The sequence below is a fragment of the Schistocerca serialis genome, chromosome 4 (genome assembly GCF_023864345.2).
Source record: "Schistocerca serialis cubense isolate TAMUIC-IGC-003099 chromosome 4, iqSchSeri2.2, whole genome shotgun sequence".
NCBI classification, from domain to species: Eukaryota; Metazoa; Arthropoda; class Insecta; order Orthoptera; family Acrididae; genus Schistocerca; species Schistocerca serialis.
The window spans coordinates 608,961,329-608,970,617 of NC_064641.1; the positions used below are offsets into that span (position 1 = coordinate 608,961,329).

General features: G+C 43.2%; 1 non-coding gene across 1 annotated transcript; it reads left to right on the forward strand.

The window, feature by feature from the left end:
* The first annotated feature begins 231 nt into the window (after nt 1-231).
* Nucleotides 232-305, forward strand: Trnak-uuu (transfer RNA lysine (anticodon UUU)). The gene has a single exon. It is a non-coding gene; the product is annotated as a tRNA-Lys (tRNA).
* Nucleotides 306-9,289: the final 8,984 nt, after the last annotated feature.

Below are 9,289 nucleotides of genomic sequence, written 5' to 3' on the forward strand. Positions count from 1 at the left end.
CATCTTAGTATATATATATATAGTTAAGGCTCACTGCCACTTGACCATCTTCTTCCTCTGTGCGAATGCACAAACAGTGCCCGAACTCTTAAGGGAATCGGCAACGCGCCGCGAGTAATGAGTATAATGGGCGGGGGCACTACGAATGTAGTTCGGGACAATACGTTGAGAATGCGGGTTTCGCAGGAGGCGTGCCAGAGATAAACCCCTGCAGTCGCGCTATTCTCTGTGTCCTCGGTGGCTCAGATGGGTAGAGCGTCTGCCATTTAAGCAGGAGGTCCCGGGTTCGAGTCCCGGTCGGGGCACAGATTTTCATCTGTCACCGTTGACGTATGTCAACGACTGTAAGCAGCTAAGGGTGTTCATTTCATTGTAATTTCTTTACCGAAATGTCGTACTAGCTAAGCAGCTGCAGTTTAAAGAAACTCCTCTTGGGACGACACCTGCGGAAACGCAAGATGTTGACACAGTGCGTCGCTCGCATGGCTCCGGAGCGCCCGCGGCCAGTGAATATAATCGCCGGTAGCAACAGGAGCAGCACGCCCGCGTAATGAGAGGGATTTACTTGCGGCCGCACGTAGCGCCGCGGCGCGCCACCCACTCCTTGCATGCCGTAATGATAATCCGCCGCAACAGCTTATGTGCCGGATTAACACCAGCCCGCATCTCGTCTCCACCTTGCAAGCGCGGCACAACCCCTCACCTGTAACCGGCGCTCCCCCACTGAGCGGCGTTCCTGCAGACACTGCCTAGCGAAAGTAAACAAGGCGAGCGTCGTAGCCGGTATTATCACGGTTTATACCTGTATGAACCTGTGTGAGGAAGCAGTCGAAGTGTCCGCTGTGGTTACAAACCTTGTGACTTTTCTGTTCACCACGAGCTAGCTTTTTTATCGCGGCTACGATTCCGCACCAGCAGTCTGCGGGGAGCGGACTGCCTGCTGCTGCAATTCAAGGAAGATGCAAGATGAATCGATGCTTTCGGTAATGAGATCATTGTGGACGGTGCCCTAGTCGAATTGTAGGAGAATGTGCAAGGAAATCGTACGTGTCCTTTCTGAAAGAACGAACTTGATATTTTTCTTGACGGAAAGCATGTAAATGTTGAATGTTTGTGGGAGACGCGAATATGAGCGTCGGTCCCTCGGAGTGCTGGTCAATTACTTTAAACATTGCGCCAACTCGCTAGGCCCCTCCATGTGATCAGGCACCGTGCGAGCTCCAGAGCTTACGAAAATATGTAGAAGGCAAGCATCACTGATTAGGTACCAGCGAAACTTCTCCTTGCTGATACACAATTGGTTCATTCATTGTGGACTATTATGCCGAACGGAGAAAACAAGATGGTAAATTAAATATTACTACACACAGTGTTAGAGGTATAGGCAAATGTATGTATTTCTATTGATGGCTGAAGACAGTGTACCGAACAAAACACATTAACATTTACTTCGTTTTCAGACTAATGATTCCAGCTATTGCAGCTGGCATGTTTTTATTTTGATTAATATCTCCAAATACGAGTGGCACAAACATACCGTTAAAGTTAATTTTCCCCTGCGCAGCAAATCACTTAAAGTGTGGGCGAAAGAATGCAAAATGTACTCTGTAGAGACAGGCACAGCTTACGTCATCACAAGCGTAAGACGTTTCAAAACAGCCTAGTAAATCCGTTACTTATCTACATCTACTTTCTCCCACTTTTGAAACTTCACAGAAACGGCCCTGTATACCTTGCTAGAAATTGCTCCTGAAGACTCAACCACGTCGGCTGTGAATCAACCATTTTACCGCGATAATATTTCTCGGCAGATGCGAAGCCTTCAAGGTATCCAACGTATTATACTTTGATACTTCATTTGGTTGCTTGAGAGAAGTCCAGGTCAGGCATAAGACAGTCGTTTCATAAGTAAGGCAACACTCTGTTTTCCGAAAGAAGATTGATTTTATTCATTACTCCAATACGCCATATTAATCCCTATTCTTTTCGCTACATAAATATATTAATCAACATAGTCTCCGCGCAATGTGACAGCCTAAAGCTACCTTAGTGGGAGGGTCGGTGTGCCCTCATAGTACCTCTCTGCTGGTCGCTGTCGGAGCCCACTTCTTTCTCATCAATAACCTACCCACCATCCACGTACTACTTCTCGCGGAGTGCATCCTTCATTAAACGCGGATAGTCCTTTGGTGCATACTTCATTGGGCAAAGATTGCCCTTCGTTGGTCTTTATGGTCTTCTGTCAGGCAGCGAAGAACTCAGTGGTCACACGCCTTTGATTACCCCAACTGGTGGACGAATGGCTCGGAACTACCAACAGAGATATCCAGTTTAGCGTCGAGGTGTATGGTTGTGATCCGTCGATCACCTCGTATGAGAGGGTGCGCACGTTCGAGCATTACAAGTCACAGCAGTGTGCGGTCGGCGGACATACAGGAGATGGGACAGGTTTGCGCAACCTTTTGGGGATGATTACAGACGCCTCGACCAATTGAAGGGATCGTTGGAGTTTACAAAGCATTAGTCTGATTCATCTGTTATGTTACCAGACACACTACATTCTGATATCAAGTAGTTACGCGTGTACTGCTAGAAAACGCCATCTACTAAATAAATTGCTTTGTGTTATTGTATTTACGCTCTACTCTTTGAAGTTAAACTTATAACACGCAGTGTCTCGAAAAATACTGTAGTGGGTTAGTACATTCTTCCGCCATTTACTTCAATTTTACAAGTGCGTTTTGTAATGGTTCCATCTACTTTCCTGGTTTAACTGTTGCTATTGAAAAACCTGGAACTACCTTTGCTTCATTTTCTACATACATAGATGCGTTTTGTGCATCTCATATGACATTACATTTGAAACACTTTATTTTCATAACGAAGACCACTAAATGTGTTTCTGAGTCATCTCTCGAGCAGTACAAATATTTGAAGAAATAAGGAATGTTTCCTAAATTTAAGAACTTTCAGCATTGCAGCGCGTCAGCAGTCGTAAGTATCGAAATAATTATGAAAAATCCGCCTCGACTGCACGAACTGCCTGGTGTTTATCTAGGTATCAGAGTGGGTAACCACGCCTTCTTCAGAACAAATATAAAACAGCTTGCCTAAATAGGCATAGTTAAATGCTAAAATCAACACCTACAGCGGCAAGACCTCATTTTTTTTATTTTACAAACACACGGTACATACGTACCAAGTCAATAATATTACTTATCTCAACCCTGTGTGTGCTGTCTCGCACCAGTTAACGTACCATGGTCACAGGTTCTAAGGGGTCTTGCAGCTGTAGGTGTCGATTATAGCCTTTAACTGTGGCTATTTAGGCAAGCTGTTTTATATTTGTTCTGAAGTAGGCGTGGTTACCCACGCTGAATCCTAGGTAAACACCAGGTAGTTTGTGAAATCGAGGCGGATTTTTCATAATTATTTGTTTACTAAATTTGCTGTTTCTGCGTTGCTGTCGAGCCATCTGCTATCTTAACTGTTGAAATGTGCTGTCAACCCAAAATAAGGATTTGTTTTGCAATTTCCCTATTCCTGTTGTTGTAAGATAGTTCGCTTTTATAGTTTCAAATGCACCTTCCCAGCATTCTCGAAGAAATTTCGGAGTAGATTTGTTACCTCGGATCAATGTATGTTGCTTGAAATTCTCGCCTTTAGTTTAACAAGTGTCTAGCTTCATTTTACACTTTCACTTCAAAAAAATTGTTCAAATGGCTCTGAGGACTATGCGAATTAACTTCTGAGGTCATCAGTCGCCTAGAACTTAGAACTAATTAAACTTAACTAACCTAAGGACATCACACACATCCATGCCCGAGGCAGGATTCGAACCTGTGACCGTAGCGGTCGCTCGGCTCCAGACTGTACCGCCTAGAACCGCACGGCCACTCTGGCCGGCCACACTTTTCTTTTATATTCTTCGCACGTGCAATTTTTTGTTGATTGCAAAATTTCATTTCTTAAATCATTGCCTATTTCATCTATGTAGATGTAACTTTCAGTTTCTAAGAAGAGGAGTTTTATTCTTGTTTACCTCCTTATTCTTGTATTATCTCACAACATATATAGCTAATTTACTGTCTGACGCGATTGTTTCTTTTACTTTTACTCTGTATTTTAATCGTCTACGATCTCTTTCAATTAGAAGGTTATTTAGGACCGTCACATTCTGTACAGTATCTTTGTTATGTGATGAAATATGGTTAATGTCATATTTAGCACAACTTTGTCCTGTCCTCGAACAATGTGTTGAGCACAAACATGTTACTCTCAGCAACTTACATTAACCTATTTCCTAAGTCATTTCCCGTGTAATGCTTCATAAAGAACCTCCAAGATCGACATCGACCAGTAAAACATCATAAGGATGTGTTCCTGCCTTTCGGTTCTTAAGTGATGCTGACAATAAGATGAGTATGAAGAACTTACTGCACTGTAGGGATTCATTAGAAAACCAGCAAACCGCGAGGTACGTGAAGGATGGCTACAACTTTACAACGTGCCAGTGCTATGAAGTACACTGCATATGTGTTCTGCTATCTTTGATGATGAATTGCATACAATTCCTCCGCGACCAATTCACGAGTAGCATCATTCATTCCTAGACTGCGTCGCAGCTGTGCGATTTGCTAAAACTAATCCACCGCAGTATTAATCATGTACGTCCAGCCGTGGCCTTCTCTTCACCATGTGCACTGAGAACACTGAAGAAGATTAAATAGCAACGCGACAGTACAGCAGGTGATCCTCGAACCGCAGTGCAGCAATATGATAGTGCCCGCTTGAAAGCCCTCATTGGCCAGGGAATATCGCCTGGAGGAAAAAAGAAAGTGATTTGTGCTCTCGCCGCTCATAGTACAAAGTTCATTGATAAAAGATACGATTAGACGATGAGATTTGTAGTCATCTTGAATGACAGTGTTACGGACAAGCAGTTTAATCTTCCCTGCTGCATGACAATATTTATCTTCTGCAACAGTAGTGTATGATTATAGAGTTGCAGTATTAATTCTGAAACACAGCAATTTCCGTAGTGTCAGTTAGTTCTTTATTCTGGTTTTAAAGCTGCCAGTCAGCATTATCCTCGTCACCCAGGGAACATTGCCTCAGATGTGACAGAGATCAGAGAAACGTCTAAGCTCTTCAGATTAGCTGCAAGAGAATTTTATACCCAGCATGGGAGGGAATGCCTATTAGGTCAGTTGATTGCCGTGATTAAATTTCAAACGACATAGATGGTGAGGATGGGTCGGAAAAGTGCCAGCGGTTTACAAAAATTGAGAGCATTGTGAGTGTTATAATTATTAATTAATTTGCAAGACGGAAGTAAAACTCCACACTCATATATGATAAGGTGTAGAGTTTTCAACCTACAGAGGTTAGTCGAAGACGATCACGCTGTGTTTAGGGTCCAAGGGAACACCTTTTATGCCGGCCGTTGTGGCCGATCGGTTCTAGGCGCTACAGTCTGGAACCGCTCGACTGCTACGGTCGCTGGTTCGAATCATGCCTCGGTCATGGATGTGTGTGATGTCCTTAGCTTAGTTAGTTTTAAGCAGTTCTCAGTTCTACGGGACTAATGACAACAGCAGTTAAGTCCCATAGTGCTCAGAGCCATTTGAACACCTTTTATGTAACGCGGAGAAAAGAGAGCTAGCGGCGTAACGGGACCTAAGCCGAGTTCTGTGCTCAAACGATTCAAGACCGCGAATTCCGTGCGAATCAACGTTTACCATAATCGAAGTTGAAACCATCACCACAAAAATAGTCTGGGAATCGCCCAACACAGCTTCACTTTGTACAAGAAATAGCAACGTTTATCTATATCTAGTACGAAATTCACTAGTCATCACACGACGCATGGCGGAGAGTACATTACATTGTTACTAGCCATTTCCGTTTCTGTTCCGCTTGCAGACAGAGGGAGAAACCATTGTCTATGTGTCTCTATCTGAGCCCTAATTTCTCCTATCTGATCGTCGTGGTGCTTGTGCAAAATGTACGATGGCGGTAGTAGAATCATTCTTCAGTCGGATTCAAATACTGATTCTCCAATTTTTGTCAGTACTGTTTCGCGAAAGGAACGGGTTCTTCAGTCAGATTCAAATACCAATTCTCCAATTTTCCTCAGTACTGTTTCGCGAAAGGAACGTCATCTTCCCTCCACGGATTCACATCTGAATTCACGGAGCATCTCGCTGAAACACGCGTGTTGATACCAGTAACAGATCTAGTAGCCCGCCTCTCAATTTCTTCGTTGTCTTCCTTTCATTCCGAGCTCGATGGGATGCCAAACACCCGAGTAGTACTGAAGATTGGGTCACACTAGTGCTCTACAGTTGTTCCTCTTTGCAGATTTCCACTTTCCTAAAATTCTCTCAATAAATTTAAGTCGAGTATTTGTCTTCCCTACTACTAACGACGACGTGCTCGTTCCTTTTTATATCGCTCTGCAACACTATGCCTAGACACTTCGTCGGCCTGAATGTGTCGAGCAGCACGCCACTAATGCTGTTTCAGAATATTGTGGTATTTTTTCCCACTTATGTCCATTAACTCACGTTTTTGTATATCTAGAGCAAATTTCCATTCATCACACCAACTAGAAATTTTGTCTAGGTAGTCTTGTATCCTCCCTCAGTCACTCAGTTCGCGTTCATCAAAGCGTCATCAGAAACAGCCTCAGCTTGCTGCTCACTGTGTCCGTTATATCATTTATGTATGTAGCCAATAAGAGCGATCCTATCACATGTCCCTGGGATACGCCTGACTGCACCTTTGTCTCTCCTCATAAACTCGTCATCGAGGACAATTTGCTCGTTCTATTATTGAAGAAGACTTCGGGCCACTCACATATCTAGGAAAATAATCCGTCGATCTGGCTGCAGTGGCGTACCTGTTAGATATTTCCGGAATCTAGGAATGTGAAAACTACCTTTTGCGCTTCATTCATGGATCGCGAGACATCATGTGAGAAAAGAGTAATCAGGATTTCGCACCACCGATGCTTTCTAAATTGGTGCTGATTTCTGGGTAGAAGCTCTTTCGTCCCCAGGAACTTTATTTCATGTGAAACCAGAATACGTGCAAGAATTATGCAGCAAACCGATGCTAAGGTCTGTAGTTTTGAGGGTACATCCTTACCCTTCTTGAATACCGGACTAGCCTGTGCTTTTTTTCAGTGGCTTGGTACGTTGCGCTGGGTGAAAGATTCGCGATAAATGCCAGCTAAGTAAGGGGCGAATACTGTAGAGTACTCTCTACAAAAACGATCTTGGATTCCATCCGGACCTGACGACTGATTCAGCTGGTTCTCTACGCCAGTTACTACGCCCTCCATACGGGAGACTATGCAACAGTCAGAAAAGGGTATGTTTGTACGAATTTTCATAGCATACCGGGGTCGCTGGCTCAATGAAGAACTCGCAAAGGAAGCAGACTTGTACCTCAAGTTACCGATGGTGTAGTATATGGTTGACAACATGTTGGTGAGAATCACTGCAAAAATATTATTGGTTGGTAGTTCAGTGCCTGCAACTACGAAACCAATAATTACTATATTAATTCGTTGTAGAATTTGGATAATTAAAGTTGGTTTATAGTCGAGTACATGTTTGAGTGATGAAAGTCGACCCCTCTGCCCGATAGGATAAACCCGCAAACAAAACTACAGCGTAGCTAAAATCGTGCATCTGCGGTTTATTTCTTTAGCGAGCCTTGTCAAATGCTTGATATCACTTAAAATGAGATTCAGAGTCTGGTGGCACTCCTTTAATGTGATCGAATGTTAATGTGTTTCATTTTGAGGAACTTGCTTCTGACGCAGTCTGTTGCATTACAGAGTCAAAGGCAATGTGACACGTCTATGAGATACTTGGTGAGGCAACAATAACTCTCGCAGAAAGCTTCGTAACAAGAGCCACTGTATGCTGCTTATACCAAGATTTCTACTGACCAGGAAGTGCAAGACATTTACTGCTGATACCACCAACATCTTAGTTGCGCCCTTGACCTCTTTTTCTCGAGTAAAGAACAGGAGGGAAAAAAGAATTGTCAGCAACTCTGGTGTAAGCACAAACGTATCCAGTGAAATCTGCTATACAGTATTAAAGATTTCTCAGAAAGCACCACGGCTGATAAACATTTATTGCGTCACGACCGGTTTCGTTAGTTAGGACGACGTCAAATTTCCGAGTTGTGCAACTATCAATTATTTCGGACTTATGGTTGTCTCTAGCGTCACATAAGATAAATATACCTTTCCAGTCTTGGTATCAGCAAACTGATGATATTCTACCGCACGAAACCGATCGCGGTTTAACGTCCCATTTATCTTGACCTCCCTAAATAACTGTTTATCCAGATGCAAATTACAAAATGTTTCAAGGAAATATTTTCAGCCGTCAGTGGGACTTCAATCAGCATGATTGCATTCGTTGTAGCTTTGTTTTCTACACAGATATGAACAGCTCTGTGACTTCTTTAAATGGGACTCTGTATTTTTATTCGGTAATTCATTTCCTCTCCTAAAGACCAATTCAAAAATGTATCACAGTGTACCCTTCACTGAAATACAATGTTATTAATTACATAACACAACATTGAAGTTGACGCTCCCAGCGCTTAGTGCAGGTACTCGGGGTAATGGAACACATGCATGTGCTGACTTTGACAGAGCACAAATCTAAACATAAGCAGAATGCACACCCGTCACTCTGTCAACCATCGTCAGTTGAAGAGTTGTGTGAGTAGAATGTACACCGACGAAGAGAAGGTAGGAATGCTGCTCATCTATGGGGAATGTAAGTTAGCAGAATAGTAATTGCAACACCGTTTTCTTATGTACGGGTACATTTAGTACGGTAGTTTAGTCTTTTTAAACACTGTTGTGTAGAGTAGGCTTATAGTAAAGACTATTGTTGCTACAAACTGCATCGACATACCGTTTCTTTTATTGTTGTTGTAGAAGGTAGACGAAATACTACGCAGGCAGTGAAACTGGACAGAGAGTGATATCCTGACACGAACCGACCTTCCCGACGGATGTTTTCTCGTCTTGTTGCGACGCTTCAGGAAACGGAAAGTTTCAACCCACGACAACGCAGTCGTCGTACCATTCGCACAGATGAAGCTGCCGAAGTTACTGTTCTTGCTTCCCTTGCTATGAATCCACATGTGAGCACTCGACACTTGAACACGAGATTGGTATTCCTAAAACCAGTGGACATCGTATTCTTACACGTCACCGGTTCCATCCTTACGATGTACACCTACATCAAGA